The 17,868-nt window shown below is 48.7% G+C and overlaps 1 long non-coding RNA gene across 1 annotated transcript; it reads right to left on the reverse strand.

Moving 5' to 3' along the window:
• Positions 1–4,129: 4,129 nt before the first annotated feature.
• On the reverse strand, positions 4,130–17,521 carry LOC311598701. The gene is made up of 2 exons (XR_014779631.1): positions 17,232–17,521; positions 4,130–4,949 (listed from the first exon to the last, which is right to left on the reverse strand). It is a non-coding gene; the product is annotated as an uncharacterized lncRNA (long non-coding RNA).
• Positions 17,522–17,868: the final 347 nt, after the last annotated feature.

The following is a 17,868-nucleotide window of genomic DNA, read 5'->3' on the forward strand; positions in this document are numbered from 1 at the left end:
TCATCTGGCAGAAGGTACTGAGAAGCAAAGAGTAAGTAGGAAACGCAGCTGGGAGGCGGGAACTATGATTAGCCCCGCCCCCAAAAAAGGACAACCTAGAGAGAGGCGAAGAATAGAAGAAAAGGCTCCGATGGTGTTAGGCTGAAGAGCGGAGGGGCTAGCTTTGAGTCTGATCTCACACACAGGGAAGCCTTTCACAAGAAAAAAGTGATGTGGTGTGAACAAAAAGGGAAGCAAATGGAGGGCAGGGGGAGCAGGGAGATAAGAAAGAGGAGTGCGTGCAAGGGAACTAACCGTTAAAAACTAGGTATGCATGAAAAAGCCATAAAGAGACTTGGTACTATTTTTTTAAGATTTATTTATTTATTGTGTATACAGCGCTTGAAGGCCAGAAGAGGGCATTAAATCTCATTATAGATGGTTGTGAGCCACCATGTGGTTGCTGAGAATTGAACTCAGGACCTTTGGAAGAACCTCAGAACAGTCAGTGCTCTGAGCCATCTCTCCAATCCCCTGAGACTTGGTACTTCTTTATGTTAGTTAAATTAAAATAAAAGAGTCACACCGGAAGATTGTGTGTGATGGGAGGACCAAATTGGCAATCCAGTTAAGTGAACAACAATGTTTGCATGGTTGAAATTGAGAAAGAATTCTCTTGGTTTCAAGACCATTTACAGTTTGTTTTTCTTTGGTTCTGTTTGGTTTGGCTAAGTGTGATACATCGTCAAAGCAGCAAGTGGAGGATGACTTACGGGAACAGGACCATGAGAACGCAGCCCTCCTCTGTGGCAGCAGGGATGGGGCTGAAGAGAAACAAACTCCTCACATCCCCTGTTAAAGCCCCAGTGTGTACCAGATACCACTGGCGCCGACACATTGGCAGCATGGCTTGATTCTATCAAAGGTTAACAAGCAAGAAGATCTTGCCTTCCAGACTTTAAAATATCAATGAAACAGAGTCTTTCTGAGACATATTGCTTACTATAAAGTAGCTAACAATCATTAAGTGTGGTGGTTTGAACAGGAATGACCCCACCCCACCCCCAGATTCATAAATTTGAATGTTTCAAAAGCCCATTTCACTCCCAGTTAGCGCTCTCTCTCTCTCTCTCTCTCTCCCTCCCTCTCTCTCTCTCTCTCTCTCTCTCTCCTTCATGGTTGTGGATCAATATGTGAGCTCTCAGCTGTTCCTTCATTTTGCCATCATGGACTCGAGCCATCTAAAACCACAGGCCAATTAAACACCTTCTTTATAAGTTGCCTTGCTTGTGGCATTTTATCACAGCAATAGAAAAAAAGGTAACTAAGACAATAGGTGAATAAATCCAATAAAATATTAACATTTGACAGACGAGGAAACTGCAGCCCAGAAAGGACCCTAATTGATATCTCCACCTGCAGCCAAAGAAGCCTTGTTGCTGCCTCAATGTCTCCATCACATTCCGAAAGGAGCCTTTGAGCAATAAATTAGCTTAGTTGCCCTAACTTCAGCTTCCTTCCTGGAGAAAGAGACTAGAGGAGTGAGGCCAGCAGAGCCACTAGGCTCCTTCAGCAGCCAGCTCTACGACCCGTGGAGGAAGAATAAGGATTATAGTGAAGAACAACTCAGACTTCAAACTTGGAGTTTTCTCTTCTTTTTTATTTGTTTTTATTTCTGTGCCTTCATACCTTAACATCTGTATATCTGTGTGTGGGAGAGTATATATGCACATGTATGCAGAAACATGCGCCTGTGAGCATGCAAAGCCAAGGAGGCCATTTAGTGCCTTCCTCTATCCTGCTGCACCTATGGCTTCAAGACCAGGTCTCTCCCTGAACCCAAGGCCCATGCTTTCTCAGCTAGGATAGAAGCCAGCAAGCTCCCAAACTTCTCAGAGCTGGGTTTACATCCACGTGCAGAGCACCTAGCTTGGTACACGGGTGCTGAGATCTGAACTCAAGCACTCTTGAGTGCTGAGCAATCTTGTCAGCCCCAATCTCAAAGTTTTCCATTAACTACTTCAGGGGCTCAGCTGGGGCCAGGAAGAGTCCTTCGTCCTCTGGTAGGATGCAGTACCTACTGGCAGCCTGTCAGAACTGCTCTCCCCTGTGTGATCCACCAGTCTCCTGGGCCCCTACCTCACCCCTCACATCTGGGTCTTGGGATTGCCTCTCTCGGCGTGCTTGTTTATACACCTGGAAAAGTCCCCTGTTGTGCTGTTTGGTCATGGAAGTACTCACAAGGCCATGTAAGGTTAATGGGACGGGCTTCTTTTCTTGTTATTATCAGCATGCGATTGTCTATTCATTGAGCCCTTGCAAGATGGAATTCAAAGGCCATAGCCCAGCAGCTCTTCCATAGTACCCTTTGTCGTGGTGAGTGCCTACATGCTCACTCCTGGAACCATCCCAGAGTGCTCTCCGTCATGGTGAGTGAGTATAGGGTCATAAACCGCCAGGAAAGTCCTAGCTTTGCAGTTCAGTAACTAAAGCCAACGGGCACTCACAACATGAGCAAAGTCCAAGAGAGCTTTCCGGCACAGATGATGTTTGCCGCTATGAGTGACTCACGGATTGGAGGAAACTGAGTCATATCTCCGCCTCTTTCTCATTTCCGGGAATCTGGGTATACTGCTATCATACACTTTTGGACTTGGGAAAGGATGGCATATGGTAAGATTGATAATGCCTTTTCAAAGAGAAAGGGCCAAGACGCAGAAGAAAACCAGGAGTTCATCAGTGAGCTAAGTGTAGGGTCCAGCCTCCGCATCTGGGTTCTTACCCACTGTCCACCTCAGAAGGCAGTGAGGCTTTTCTTGACTCCATCTCCCTCCTTAGGCCTTGAGGGACAAGTGTACTGGGTGCTGATCGCCACTGAGAACAGCCTGCAGCACCTGGGTGTGCACGTCCGAGCTGTACCACCCGAACTCATTAAACTTACTTCACAATATAGTCGCCAAGCTATTGTCGTGTCCTAAAGAAATGCTGCCTGGATGCTTTCTAAGAACCCTTCTGGAACAGCTAATCCTGCCTGTCCACTTGACAGAACCTAGAATTAGCTAGAAGACACACCTTTGGCTATATGTGTGAGGGTGTTCTGCACCGAGTGCACTGAAGGAATGCTATCATTCTGTGGACTGGGGGGGAGGGGGCAGGGGGACGGGGCGTCCCAGACTAAATAAAAATGAGAACGTAAACTGAGCACAGCATCTACCACTCTGTTTGCTGACTGGAAAGGAAGTGTGGCCAGCCGCCTAATGTTCCTGTGGAGGATGAATAAAATCCCGGGTGAGTGTGCATTAATGACACGAGCACAGCTACACGGAGTCAAAGACACCAGTGCCTCGGAGCCTTCTTCCGGTCCAAGGACTGATGTTGCAAATGGTTGACTTTTAGCTAAAATATATAGTGTCTGCAGAAACTTCCTAGATACAACTGCTCCCCTACAGCGGTGGTTCTCAGCCGTCCCCGTGCTGCCACCCTTCAACACAGCTCCTCCTGTTGTGGTGAGCTCCAACCATAAAGTTACTCCATCGCTACTTCATAACTGTAGTTTTGCTACCATCATGAATTGTAATGTGAATATCTGATATGTGACCCCTGGGTAGGGGAGGTCTCAACTCACAGGTTGAGTAGCACCGTCCTACAGAGACCTCCTACCCGGATTAGCTAACTCGCTTCCTACCCGTTCAGCTGTGCGCAATAAACTTGTCTCCTCTCTCCGCTGCTCACAATAAACGTGTCTCATCAGTCAGCTGCATACAATAAACCTACCTCCTTGCTCAATGGTATGTAATAAACGTGCTGAATTTCCAGGATGCCATTGGTGCATCTCCCACAGAGTGCATGGCCCGTCTGTCTCCAGTTTTACTGTACATGTATCAATGTGCCAATCCTTTCTTCATCCCCTCATTGCTGCTTTTAGGCCAGTCCCTAAAGCTGTGCAGCTGTGAAACTCAGCACCGTGTCTTCCTTACGATTAGACTGCACCTTCACGTTGTGAGCCAGAATCAACCCTCCCTCCCTTAAGTTGCTTCTCCCCAGATACTTGATCCCAGCAATGAGACAGCAAGTGCTACCTCTAGCACGCTGAGAAGCAAGTAGACTCCTTACAAGGCTTTCCTAATGAATTTTGACATAAAATGACAACTCAGTTTTAAAAGAAAATAGTTTATTCAGAGCCACAGCTCAGGGTCGTGCACTCAAGTTACTCTGAAATGGCAATGTTGCACGTTACCTGAAGTTGCACAGTCACAAAACAAAAGAAACCATAAATCAATACAATTTATTCTACAAGACTTGTGGATCATCTTAACAACATTCTTAAAAGGGTCCCTGGAGGCCAGAGCTGGCTGGGCTTTGCTGTGGAGTCCCAGAGCTATCTAGTAGCCATGAGGATTCAAGGGAAGATGCAGAGGTCGGCAGTAATGACTATTAAAAGGAACTAGAGATAAGCCAAGGCAGCTTTGGCTTCTTGACATGTGCCTCTCCACCATCATGAAGCCCTGGACGACTGAGGTCGGGGAGTCCGTAGCTTCCTCAAGAGTCGTGTGGCCACGTCAGAGAGCTGCAGTCTGTACAAACAAGCTAACATGTTGAGGTCGCCCAGCTCACCCCAAACTGGAGAGAGAAAGCTGCAGCACAGAGAGACGCTATAAGGACTGTCCCTTGTTGTTCACCATACTCCCACACCAACGTTATCTTTTCGGCACTGGCCACCACTGGAGACTGGCTCTGATGTCCCTCCGGTCCTCCACTCCCCTTCAATGAATATACAAGCGATGAATAAAGCAAATGGTTCATATTCACAAGGCTGGGTGAGTCCCCAGTTGGAGAGGACCATGGGGCTTCCTCATCCCTTGTCCTACACCATGTGAACTCCATCTCTGTAAAGCTTCGGGAGCTGGAGGCTGGAGGTGGGGCGTATGCTGCATAGCTCATCTGAGAGCTTAGGTAGATAGGCCTGGTTTCTGGAAGAAGAAGAAAAAAAAATCTATAGACCCAGTCTGGGCTGTGGAAATGAACAACTCAGCTCCAAAAGACCAATAAGGACAAAGAATGTAGCTCGGTTGGTGGAGTGTTTACCTGAGGAGCACAAAGCCCTGGGTTCCATCCCTAGTACCACATAAACCAGGCCTTCCTGTAAACCAGGCAATCCAAGAGGTAGAAGCAGGAGAAGCAAGATTTTAAGGTTATCCTTGGCTACATAGTGAGTTCATGGTCAACCTGGGGCACAGGAAACCCTATCTATAAATAAATAAATAAATAAATAAATAAATAAATAAATAAATAAATAGCTTTTACTGGTCTTTCTTTTAGAAACCTTGGTTATGATGTGCAAATCCATCAGCCTGAGTGTAACTGTTTCCGTGATACAGCACGAGGTACGAGGAGGCTCAGGATGGGTTTTGGGGTCCTGGGACCACTTTGTAGGAGGTTTTTCAGGAAATGTAGATCTGCCAGGAACCAGGAATCTGGGTGTGTTTAGCCACATTGGCATGGATGGTCATGGAACAGTCCAGAACTCCACATACCTGACCCACCCTAAACTCAGTATTTTGCTTAGGTGTGTTTTGTACCACCTGGTCACTAACCCTGTGGTTTTAAAATGCCTCCTCCCTGCCCCTGTCCCAGCAGGCTCCTCTTTCCCCAAAGGGATACACTGCTTGGGGCCAAAACAAATATTGAAAATTGGAATGGATCAGGCCTTTTCCAAGGGCGGGGCTGCCCCGTGCCTTTTCCTCTACAGTCCTCATCCTATCTCCACTTTCATGTTAGCTGCACGCCCCAGCTGGACTGCGGGCATCTCCCCCGGCTCCTAACTGTGAAGATTCTCAAGTTTCTTTAGATTGGCAGCAAAGGGAGCCATTGCAGTGCTGGAAGACAGCACGTCCTTTCATCTATCTGAGATCACAGAGCGCCAGACCCACAGGCACAAGGAGATCGGTCCTTCCATTTGCCCCGGCATCTCAAATGTGAGCCCCTCGGCTCTGAAGCAGGGTAACAGAGACTCCAAACAGGACATGGGTAACCCTGCCAGGGTCAAGCATGTACTCTGATTTCCTCAATCAGATGTGTTTGCTTCGACAGTGTGGAAAGAGCGCAACAGAGTGATTGTCTCGTAAGACCAAGGATGTTGATTTGATGCCTAGAAGCCAAGCCATATATGGTGAGGCATCCTTGTAATCTCAGCCCTGGGGAGTCAGAGATAATCCTGAGGGCTCACCAGCCAGCTAGCCTTGTCTGGTTAGTGAGTTCCAGGCTGGTAAAGGAACTTGTTTCAAAATTTTAAAACGTGGACAGCTCTTCAGGAAAAACATCTGAGAGTGCCCTCTGACATTTACATGTATCTATGAACACACACACACCATACACACACACCGTGCACACAGACACACACACCACACACAGACCGCGCATAACATTGCGCACACACACATACACACCACACACACATCACGCGCACACACACACATGATGCATACACACCATGCACACACACACAACACACACCATGCACACACACACACACACACACACACACACACACACACACACACACACACACCACACACACATGTGCATCTTCTGGCTGGAGGTATGGTTCAATGATAGACCTCGTGGTTAGCGTGCATGAAACCCTAGGCTCAATCCATGAAAGCAAACTAGTTTCTCAAGTAGAATTTACGTGATTTCCAACTTGTGCTGGGCACCTCCATCCACACCACTCCTCCCTCAAGAATATCAATGGCCTGTGTTTGACACAACAAGGTGGTGAATGGGCAGTAATACACAACAGGCATCTGGGTGCTGATGTAGATCACATAAGAAGAAGTCTTTAGGTGCCTGGCACATTCTCAAGCATGCCGTGGATGGGCACTAGCTTATAACCACAGCCCGTGAAATCTTCTCGGTCTTCTGTTCAAACTCTGTGATTCTCACTTAGTGCCTGTCATGAATAAAACCCCAATAAGATAGCTTGTACTTACTAGTGTCTACAACAGTGTTGTGTCACACAAAAGATTAAAAAAGCAACAGCACTGTCCAGTCGATCTTGGCTAGTCTCTACTCACAACACTGGGTACTCTCAATCCCTTCTCCACTCCACAGGGTCCCGCTCTTTGCCCCACATGACTGACCACAATGCCCTAGCGTCTCCATGAATACAAATGCAAACCAAGCATGACCAACAGGTAGGAGTGGAACGGGAAAGAGGAACATGGGTATCATTTCCAAAGTAATGTCCTCCTCAAACCAAAACCCTGTGGGGATTTTATTTAGGAGGCCCTATGTACTCATATAAGAAAAAATTCTTAGCCAGGTGTGGTGGTGCACACCTTTAATCCCAGCACTTGGGAAGCAGAGGCAAGCGGATCGCTGTGAGTTCAAGGCCAGCCTGGTCTACAAAGCAAGTCCAGGATGGCTAAGATAACATAGAGAAAGCCTGTTGAAAAAGAAAGAAAGAAAGAGAGAAAGAAAGAAAGAAAGAAAGAAAGAAAGAAAGAAAGAAAGAGAAAGAAAAAGAATTCTTAGGAGAGGGTACCTTTCTGAGGATGGTGAGTTTACAAAAAGACGACGGATGCCTTCCTGAGCATGCGTCACTTGGGGCAGACCATGTGCCTGAAAGGTTAAAATGGAGGACAGGTGTGTCTCTGGGGGGCAGTCAGCTTGTATCACAGAGAACAGGAATGCCCCTGGGTGCACAGCTTTCCCCAGAATTTTAACTGACAAGAGGGGGTGGAGGGATGGAAGAGCACCTTGAAGGTGCATTAATGTAAGAATTTGTGTCTGCCAATGCCTGCCTGCCTCACTGAGTGGCTGGCATCTCCTTTTGCCAAAGCAAGGTGAGAGAGACAAGCCTTCAATATAGAATCAAACTGCTGTCCCTCCCCACTCCTTCCACAGCCGTTTTTGTGCACAGGAACTCGAGTGTTTTATAGTTTGAGGAGATTGCCATGGTGAGCTGTCATGGGTAGGAGCTGCGAGACTTTCTGGTCCCTCTACTGTCAGAGAGAGGCCTTGTTAGGAAAATGAGCTAAGTTGGAGCTCGAGACTGGCCCAGACCCCTGGCTCTCAGTGGCAGGGGGACCAGGGGGAGAGTAATGAGATCATGTCTGCAGAGCCTACCCCCACCCCCACCCCCACCTCAGCTCCCTGGAAAAGGATCCTTGCGTCGCCTTTTAGAAAAGTCTTAGCCCTCCAGCCATTTCTGCTCACACCGTCTCAGTTTTCCTGTCTGGCTGCAGCCACCAACAGCAGCCTGCGGTATCCTGCCAAATTTCCATTTACTTGGCCTCCGGTCCTTCTCATGCTGTTGTTAGGTTTCTCCCCTCAGGACCAGATGCAGGTCTGAGCACGTGAGCAGGGTTTTTAAATGTGTGGTCCCCAACCAACCATTTACTCCTTCAGATAACTGTACTAAAGGGTGTCTGGGGAACCGAAGGTGCACGTGTAGGTTTGCTTTTCTGTCTTTATGCGTTCCCTCCTCCATCTGTCTGGATGTAGGGATCTGAGGAAGGAGAGACAGTGGGTTCCTTTGTAGGAAGCGTGCTATTGGGGAGTATAGTAACTCAGGCCTTCAGAAGCCTTTGTTGGCCGTTAGCTACGTGTGGTTTCCATTTAATGGTTTCTCGTTGCACTCGGGTGGCTGTAGATGGGGAACCCCTGGGGCTCCCTAAACAACTCCACCCCAGACACCATGGGACTGGGCTCTAATTCCACCTCTCATGTTGATTTTTCTTGATGATAGAAGATAAATCCCTTTTCAACTCTAGGTTTCTACGCTCTCGTGTGGGAGGTGGCCATCCCCATGGGAAGATGCTTCAGGAGGTTCACAAGCCTCAGGAGCCCCTGGGGCAGGGGGATGAGAATGGATGTGTAAGTGGGAGGAGAACAAGGAGTTATCTACGTCGCAGCAAAATGGGAACGACAGCTCCTGGGCCCAGGAACACTGGCTTTCCCATGCCTGTATGAGAAGCATTAATTAGGCTCAGTAGGTTATTGACAAAACTAAATTGGAGAGGGATGTGGGGAGTGAAATGGTAGGAGCTGGAAGCAAGATCGGGAGGTGAATATGATGAAAATGCATTGCTAACCTGTGTGAAATTCTCAGGAAGTAAGTCAAAACAGGCAGCAGCAGAAGGACCAAGAACGATGCAGACAGGCAAGGAAATAGGAGCAGATACACGGGGTCTTCAGTACTGCACAAAAGTTTTGCCATTTCCACTCAGGACCGAGAGGTCTGAGCAAGAGGTTAATGGACCCTTGGCAAAACCAAAAACGGCAGAAAGACTCAGCCAGGCATGGTGGTTACACACCTTTAATCCCAGCACTTTGGAGCAGAGGTAAGTGAATCTCTGTGAGTTCAAGGCTAACGTGGTCTGCGTGGTGAGTTCCAGGTCAGCCAGGACTACATAGTGAAATCCTGTCTCGAAACAAAAACAGGCAAAAAAAAAAAAAAAAGGGGGGATTCATCCAGCGAATGGCGTTTTGGAGACGTTATGTAAGCAGGAGACACTCAAGACAGTCAGTCAAGCAAGTGGCTCAATCAAAGTGCAGAAAATAAGTGACTGTGGGGTGCTTTGGAACATCTGTATGGGACCATTAAGGAAGAGGGAGGGGCAGATTGTAAGACCCAGAAATTGGAGAGGACTAAGGTTAAAAAAAAAAAAATGACTTATAGACTTGACAGAACTGTTGCACTCGTGAATTCACAACAGCCTGTACAAGTCCAGCACGAGATCCAGCCAGTCCGCATTCCAGCACAGAAGGGAACAGGTTCACCGGCCCCTACCCCCCTGAGCTGGGCAGCTATTGACAGCTGTGGGTACTAAGGAAGGAGGAGTCCATTTTCTTTAGAGCTATGGCCCTTGGTAGGTTAACCAGGCACCAGTGGATGAACTCAAAACCCACAAACATTAATTAGACTCAATGGGTTATTTTAAAAATGGATCGGAGAGGGGTGTGGGAGATGAAATGGGAGGAACGGGAGGCAGGAATGAGGTGGATGTGATCAAAATGCATTGCTGCCTGCATGAAGCTCTCAAGAAATAAATCAAAACCGTACGTTTTAAAGTGTTTTAAATGTACCTTGAGGCCACTTAAGAGCAAAGGTGCTGCCCTGCACCCAGACAGCCCATCTGTGACTGTTCTTCCACTGCTGCTTGCTAGGCACACTGCAGCAGCAGCAGCAGCAGCAGCAGGACAGGCAGGATTTGGCAGTGGCCTTGGCTGCTTGGCTCCCTCCCTGGGAGACAGGATAGGGCCGTGATTAAAGGGTGGTTTCTGGTGTCTGATGCCCTTGTGCGAATCCTAACCAATGTGTCGCCAGTGTGCATTTCTTGGCTTTTCTGGGACTCCCTTCCCTTAGATCTCGAGGTCACAGAAACATCTAGAGATATCCTTAGAATTTAACATGCTAATCCACGTAAAAGACATGGAGCCACACTTTGCACATTACAGTTCTACACTAAAATTAGTTAGGATGCTGATCTTTCTTTCTTTCTTTCTTTCTTTCTTTCTTTCTTTCTTTCTTTCATTTTTCCCCAAGGCAGGGTTCTCTGTGTAGCCTTTGTTATCCTAGACTCACTTTGTAGACCAGGCTGGCCTTGAACTCACAGCAATCCACCTGCCTCTGCCTCCCAAGTGCTGGGATTAAAAGCATGTGCCACCATGACAGGCTTGATTGTTTTTCTTTCAATCAAATAATTAATAATAGCATCAAAAAGGTTTTGGAGGTTTGAGCTGGAGACATCACTCCATCAGTAAAATGCTGGCCACACAACCATGAGGGCCCAAGCTTGATCCCCAGAAACCACATAAAAAGCCAGGAGTGGTGGCAAGAAACTTGCAATCCAACCCTGGGCATGTGGACACAGGAGGATCCTTGGGGGTTGTTGGCCAGTCAGCCGGGTCGGAGCCATGGACCCCAAGTTGCAGGTGAGAGCCTAAGGGCTCAGAAAAGAAGAGGAGGAGGGGGAAGAGGTGAAGAAGAAGGTGGGCAGCTCCTCTGGCCTCCACACCCACATGTGTGTGCATGCACATGAAGACAGGCACACACACACACACACACACACACACACACACACACACACAAGGCAATAAGTACAACTATTCCCCAAGTTCTTGGTGAGAAAATGGGAGCTCAGAGGGTTAAATAAGTTGGCCAGGATCTCCCTGTTCTGAAAAGCTGTGGTGGCTCATTTCGCACTGCAAGTAAGGCAAGGAAGAGACCAACATTGACGCTTCCAAAGCAGCCCATGCTCAATAAAGACAGGCGATCGGGAAGCCACAGTCAGGCTTGAGTTCTTCACAGGTCTCTCCCAGGACATGCCCTTGAGCAGGGGGTATAAGGAGCTATCTCACAAGGCCTGGGCTGTGGAGGCAGAGCTATGGCTGGTCCCCTGAAACCACAAGCTTGTACTTTTTCTCTATAATTTGTGGGAGGCATCAGCATTTCCTCTCTGGAGAAAGGGCAGCCAGCCCTCCAGGGCTGGGGCAGGCATGGTAATCAGTAACAGCTGCAGCCTCTGCTGGCCAAGGGTCAAGGCTCCAGCCTGTGCTTTTTGCCTGTGGTTTTGCAGATCGGGAGCTCAGAGCTGCCACCGGAGCCCCAAGCACATAGCCCCATTCTATCTTGAGGCAGCTGTTTGGATCCGCCCACCTGTCAATCTGCCGAGAGAGACTAGAATAACATAGGTCCCCATTCGACACCCAAAGGACGGATTTGTGCATCTGTGAATGAATGAATCCTTCTCCTCTTTCTTCCTGAAATACAGTCTTGGGGGAGCTATTCCTCAACCTTGTGGGTTTGCCAGCACTATGCGGAGAGGAAGTTGATAAGTTTCATGTCCAAGTCTCACAGGTCAGAGGAGCAGACAGTCCTCTGAGCCTCCACCAGATCATCTCTCCTGCAGAAAGGGTTCCTGACCACCTTTCCACTGCATAGCCACTGGCTGTGCACTTGAGCAGACAACCCAAGAGGGAACCAAAGTCTCCAAGCTCAGTGCCAGGACCCTGGCTGTGGCAGGACAGGATAAAGAGGCAAGTGGAAAGAAACAGAAGTTCTATGCAGAAGGGATAAGCCAGGACGGGTGTCCCTGAGTCTTGCCCCACTCTCCCTGGGGCCTATGCAGAAAGGGCCAAACTAACTAACTAAATAGGCCAGGAGAGCTTCTGCGAAGAGTCAACAGGAAAAGCCGCCTCATCTCAAGAGAGACTGTGGTTGCCTGAAAACCAAGGAAAAGGAGAAGGGAAACAGTAGGCCTGAGAAGGCTGTCTTACAGCCAGAGAGCAGTGGGGAGGCCCTCTGCCCTGGCCTCCCAGGTGGCCATTTTCTCTCCTTTCTTGGCTCCCTCAAAGTGGGAAGGCCTGTCTGAACACTAAGCTATCATCCCTGGTCTAAAGGTCATCCCCTCTCTCTTTTTTTTTTTTTAATATTTATTTATTTATCATATGTACACAGTGTTTTGCCTGCATGTACACCAGAAGAGGGCACTAGATCTTATTATAGATGGTTGTGAGCCATCATGTGGTTGCTGGGAATTGAACTCAGGACCTTTGGAAGAGCAGCCAGCACGCTTAACCTCTGAGCCATGTCTCCAGGCCCCCATCCCCTCTCTTGATGCACCCCCATCTTCATGCAGTCTCAACATCCCCAAGGCTGGGGATAATCCCCCCACCCAAGCAGAACTCAGAGGCTGTGCATCTGAGCCTTGTCACATCGTATCTTGAAGTGGTTTAGAAATGAATCTGTTCCTGGGTTGGTTTTGAGGCCAAAACCATGGTTTTACTTACTCTGCCCTTTCTTTTTTCCACAAACTTGTTATGGCTGGTTCTGGAGACCGTATGAAGAAAACAGAGAAATTCACAAGCTTGCGGAAAGTGGCCAGTGTTCCCCTGAGGAGGACTCAGCCTGAAGGAAAATGTATGAGGCACTTTTCTCATGGCCATGACAGAAACTCCGCAAAAGCAACTTACGGAAGAGAAAGGCTGTTTGGTTCCTGGTCCAGGGGTTCAGTGCCTAATAGGGGGTGCGGGGAGGCATGGCAGCAGGAACGTGACATGGCTGGTCACATTATATCCACAGGCCAGAAGCAGAGAGAGATGAATGTTGATGCTCAATTTCCTGTCTCCGTGTGTTATTCAGTCAGGGAGCCCAGTCTGCCAGGGGCATGGTTTTATATCATCCCATCTCAATTAACCCTCTCTCACAGACAGGCTCAGACGTTTGTCCCTAGCTGACCCTGTCAGGCTGACTGTGTTAACCATCACAAGAAGACTTGGATAAAGAGAGTGGGCAGGCATAAGGGAGCATATAGTCTGAGGGGCAGTGACAGAGACGTGGGAAGAATCACCTAGAAAGAGCTTCATGGTTCGCGTTGACTGGCAAGTCTGTCCATGCGTGAGGGGCCATCTGAGACACTTTGCATTTTGGGCTATGCCAACCTCAGACTGCATGTCACACACTAGGGGTCCTTTGTTTCTCACTTGCTTAGACTAACCCAAGGGCAGAATTCCAGTTCCAGTCTACGGGAGCCCACCAGGACCAAAGAAATGGTGTCCTGGACCAACCCTACATTTGGGGGCACCCCACCAGCCCTGCACTGAGGAGTGACAGCAAGAGCAGGCAGGTTGTGTGGACAGGGATGGCTCTGCAGAGCTAGGGGACATGTCACCAGCAGCATTCCTCCGCAGCCCTGGACTAGCCAGCACACCACCCCAGACTAAACAGAAGACAGAGAAACACTGCTTCCAAAGAATTGCTATTTTTACATTCCCTTTTCCAGAATTACAGTATTCCAAGATTTGAATTCAAATCAGAAAAAGTAGGCAAAGGGAAGCAGAAGGCAAGGAAGATGCCTATGAGTGAGAAGGATTCATCCCTTCCTCCTGTGGGCACGCCGTTCTTTCACCTGGGGGTGGGGGGTATGGCCTTAAAAGAATGCAGATTCTAGCACCGCCATCCTTGACTGACAGAACCATTCTAATAGGAGGGGTGACCTGGGACTGTGTGTCTCCAGTCCAAAATCCCCATGATTCTCTGCACCACTACTCAAAGGCAGAAACCCAGAGAGACATTCAGATGCTTAAATGCAAGGCCATCAGCAGAGTTACAAAGGGCACTTTAAATTTTATTTTACTATTTTGCGTATATGATGTTTTTACCTGCGTAGATGTCTGCGCACCATGTGCATGTAGTGACCCCCGGAAGCCAGAAGAGGGCGTCAAAAGCCTGGGGGTGGAGTTACAGACGCTTGTTAGCGACTATGTGGGTGCTGGAATTGAGCCCAGTTCTTTTGCAAGAGCAGCCAGGGCTGTAACCACCGAGATGCCACTCTAGCCTGTGTGAAAGTGCTTTAAATGAAAGCTGTTGGTCTAAGTGGCAAGGTTGCTTCCTCATCAGCAGGGGAAGAGTTGGAGGTTCCTGAACAGACAACCTAGAGTTACTGTTGTACTGTTGGCCTGTTACTCTGTTGCAAGGAATGATTGAATTTGGGTTTGGAGCTCTGCTATGTTCTAAATATTTTCCCCTACTAAAATTCAGCCCTGCCTCCCCCCCACCGCCACACACACACACACACACACACACACACACACACACACACACACAGCCCTATCCCCAACATCTTCAATTTGACCTCTGGATCAAAACCTCTGGAAATTTCTGGACTCTGGATGATCTCATCTCCAACCACTGTCCCTCAAAACAGACTCCAATGGAAAGCCTTTCTCAGCTCACAGACTTGGAGCAGACGTCCCTCCTATATTCTCTCAGACAGGCCAGTTGCACACTGACAGGAAAGGGCTAGCAATAGACAAAGGTAGAAAGTGAGGTGGCAAGTGACTTGCGTACCATCACACAGGCTAGGGAAAGGCCAAACCCGTGTCAGAGCCCAGAGGTGCTTTGAAACAGACACTCAGCCCTGGCATATTCCCTACAGAACTGAAGTCTGTAGGAAGGCTGGAGAGGTGGCTGGTCGGTTAAGAGAACATATTGCACACGCACAGGTGCACACACACATGTGCGTGCGCACATGCAACATGCACACTGAATTAGCCAAAGCATGAAGGAGTCCCATTACACAGGATGCACGAGTCATCCGTGGCCTACAGCACAGCCTGGTGACTGCAGTGAACAGCCCAGTGTTGTGCCCTTGCAGTGTGCTGAGTCTTCCTAAAGGGCTCCTGCCCCACCACACACAGAAATCACACCAGACACACTAACGACTTTGGCTGTGGTGATCACTTCCCAGCAGACACATATCACAATTATCACACTGTACCCCTTAAATGTACACAGTGTTGTTGATTATAGCTCTCAAAAGCTGGGGAGAGAACTTGTATTTTACATTTTAGATTAAGGGGAAAAAAAGAGGAGAAAACAGAAAGTGCGCTTATGAATGAGTCTTGTCCAGACCCATAGTATTTCAAGTCAACAGTCTAAGGGCCACTAGCTTGGTGTGACAGGTGAGATCTCAGCCCACCTCCAACTCCTAGGACTAACGTGCATCCGGTGGCCCCAGAATCACAGGACTGTAAGGCTGGAGAGCAGGGAGGGTCTTCTCCGCAGCGCTGTCAGGCCTAAGCCTCTGCCGCATGCAGAAGCCCAGGTTGCCCTTCTTGATCAGAGAGAACCTCTTGAGGACACCAGGCTGGCGCTTTGGTGCCTCCATGTGGCCAGATGTCTGAACAGCAGACTGGCTATAAATTAAGCTTGGGCAGCTTGCGCTTCAGAACCTGGCCAAGGTCATTTCAATGTGTGTGTGTGTGTGTATGTGTGTGTGTGTGTTGTGTTGTGTTTGTGGTGTATGTGTTTGTGTGGTGTGTGTGTGTGTGTGTGGTGTGTTTGTGGTGTGTATGTGTGATGTTTGTGTTGGGGGGCTGTGTGTGTTTGTGCAGTGTATGTGTGTGTATGTGTGTGTTTGTGTGATGTGTGTGTGTGGTGTGTTTGTGGTATGTGTTTGTGTGGTGTGTGTGTTTGTGTGGTGTGTGTGTTTGTGTGATGTGTGTGGTGTGTGTTTGTGTGGTGTGTGTGTGTGGTGTGTGTGTTTGTGTATGTGTGTGGTGTGTGTGTGTGGTGTGCTTATGTGGTGTATGTGTGTGGTGTGTGTGTGTTTGTGTGATGTATGTGTGTGTATGTGTGTGTGTGTGTGCATATTGACAACTCAAAGCCATAAATGTGTGCTCAACTGATGACTGACAATATTTTAGGGTGATTCCTTGACTCACTCATACAACCCCCAATCCGTCTCCTTCCTAGATTCATGACTGGTTTTGTTTTGCGACCTGTTCAGTTTAACCATCTTGTGGTCATACGCAGACAGGAACCTAGCATAGCTGTCCTGTGAGAGGCTACACCCAACAGTGGATCCAAACAGATGTGGAGATTCATAGCCAAACACTGGGTGAGGTAGGGGGTTTTGTAGGAAAGTGAGGGAAGGACAGAAGGACTTGGAGGGGACAGGAGCTTCACAAGAAGACTGACTTAGCCAACTAACCAGGGCCCAGAGGAGCCTGCGGAGACTGAAGCACCAAGCAAGGCTTGCATGGACCGCTCCGAGCCTCCTACACAGATGTAGCCCATGGGCAGGCAGCTTAGGCTTCATGTGGGTCCCCTAGTAAGGGGAGCAAGGCCTGCCTCTGGCATGGACTCAGTAGTGGCCTTCTTGATCACTTCCCCCACTGGCAGGATGACCTTGCCAGGCTATGGGGGAAGAGAAATACTCAGCCTGATGCTTGATAAGCTGGGGGGGCAGGGGGTGGAGGGGGCTGGGGGCAGGGGTGCAGGGTGCAGGGGGGTGGGGGCAGGGGGCAGTTAGTAGGGGAGGGGAGATGGAGGAGGGAGAAAGAGGGAGGGATGGTGAGATCAGGAGGGGGGACATGAGATGTAAAGTGAATAAATAAGTTAATTAATTAATTGATTAAGTAATTAATAAAAAGATTGGGACCATCCACTGGAACATGGCAGGATCACTTTAGGTCCCGGCAATAATTCCCAGCTCCCTGGATCTATCATTAGGAAAAGTGCAGCACCGAGGAGTGGTGCCCTCTGGGCTCCTCTTCTCACCTCTGGCTGTTCAAGGGCCTATTCTTTTGTGCAGACCCTTCAGTTGTTAAGAACAGCAATTATGAACCCTTTGTTTTTCTTATTTCTTTTTTCTTTCTTTTTTTTCTTTCTTTCTTTCTTTTTTTTTTTCTTATCATTTCTTGGTTAGACACTGAGCCATGAACAGCCGTGGGAGGAAACTTACACGGGCAGCAAGATGGCGGGTGAAGATCTGCAGAAGACACAAGGGACCGAGGTGGCCAGCTTCTGTTCTGGACGCTCTGTTTCTAGCTTTGCTGACTCTGGGTTGAGACAGGGAACTGTAGCCTCTTTGACCCTGTTCTGCAGGCATGCTGGGCTCATAAGGGCCAGGGGCTCTCTGCCAGACATCCTCACTGCCCTGGGTTTCAACCAACGCAAAACGGTTACTTATTTACTCCTCAACTCCATATTGTGGCTAAAATCTAGATTCCAGATTTCAAATACTGCTGAAACCTTTACCCACTGACCCCAGAAACACTCTCTCCAAGTACCAGCCTTTGGACCCCTTGGCATCTCCACAGGGCCCCACCTGCCACCCAATAGCAAAGCTAGGCCTATCTGGAGCATGAGAGAAAAGGGCTGCTGAGATGCTGGGGCCCTTTGCTCTGTGGAGAACATGTGCAGGGAGCAGCAAAGAGACAAAGCCAGTAGAGAATCAAAAAAGAAGAGGTAGTGGCCAATGTGGGTGTCAGAGAGACTTCCTGGGTTTGTGTAATGACTGGGGCAACACCATCTAGGGCGGCTCCTGTGTCACAGGGAAAGCTTCAGGAGCAAACACGTCCTGTTCCCCTTCTCTGCCA

Source organism: Acomys minous (genome assembly GCF_964271855.1).
Source record: "Acomys minous genome assembly, chromosome: 5".
NCBI lineage: Eukaryota > Metazoa > Chordata > Mammalia > Rodentia > Muridae > Acomys > Acomys minous.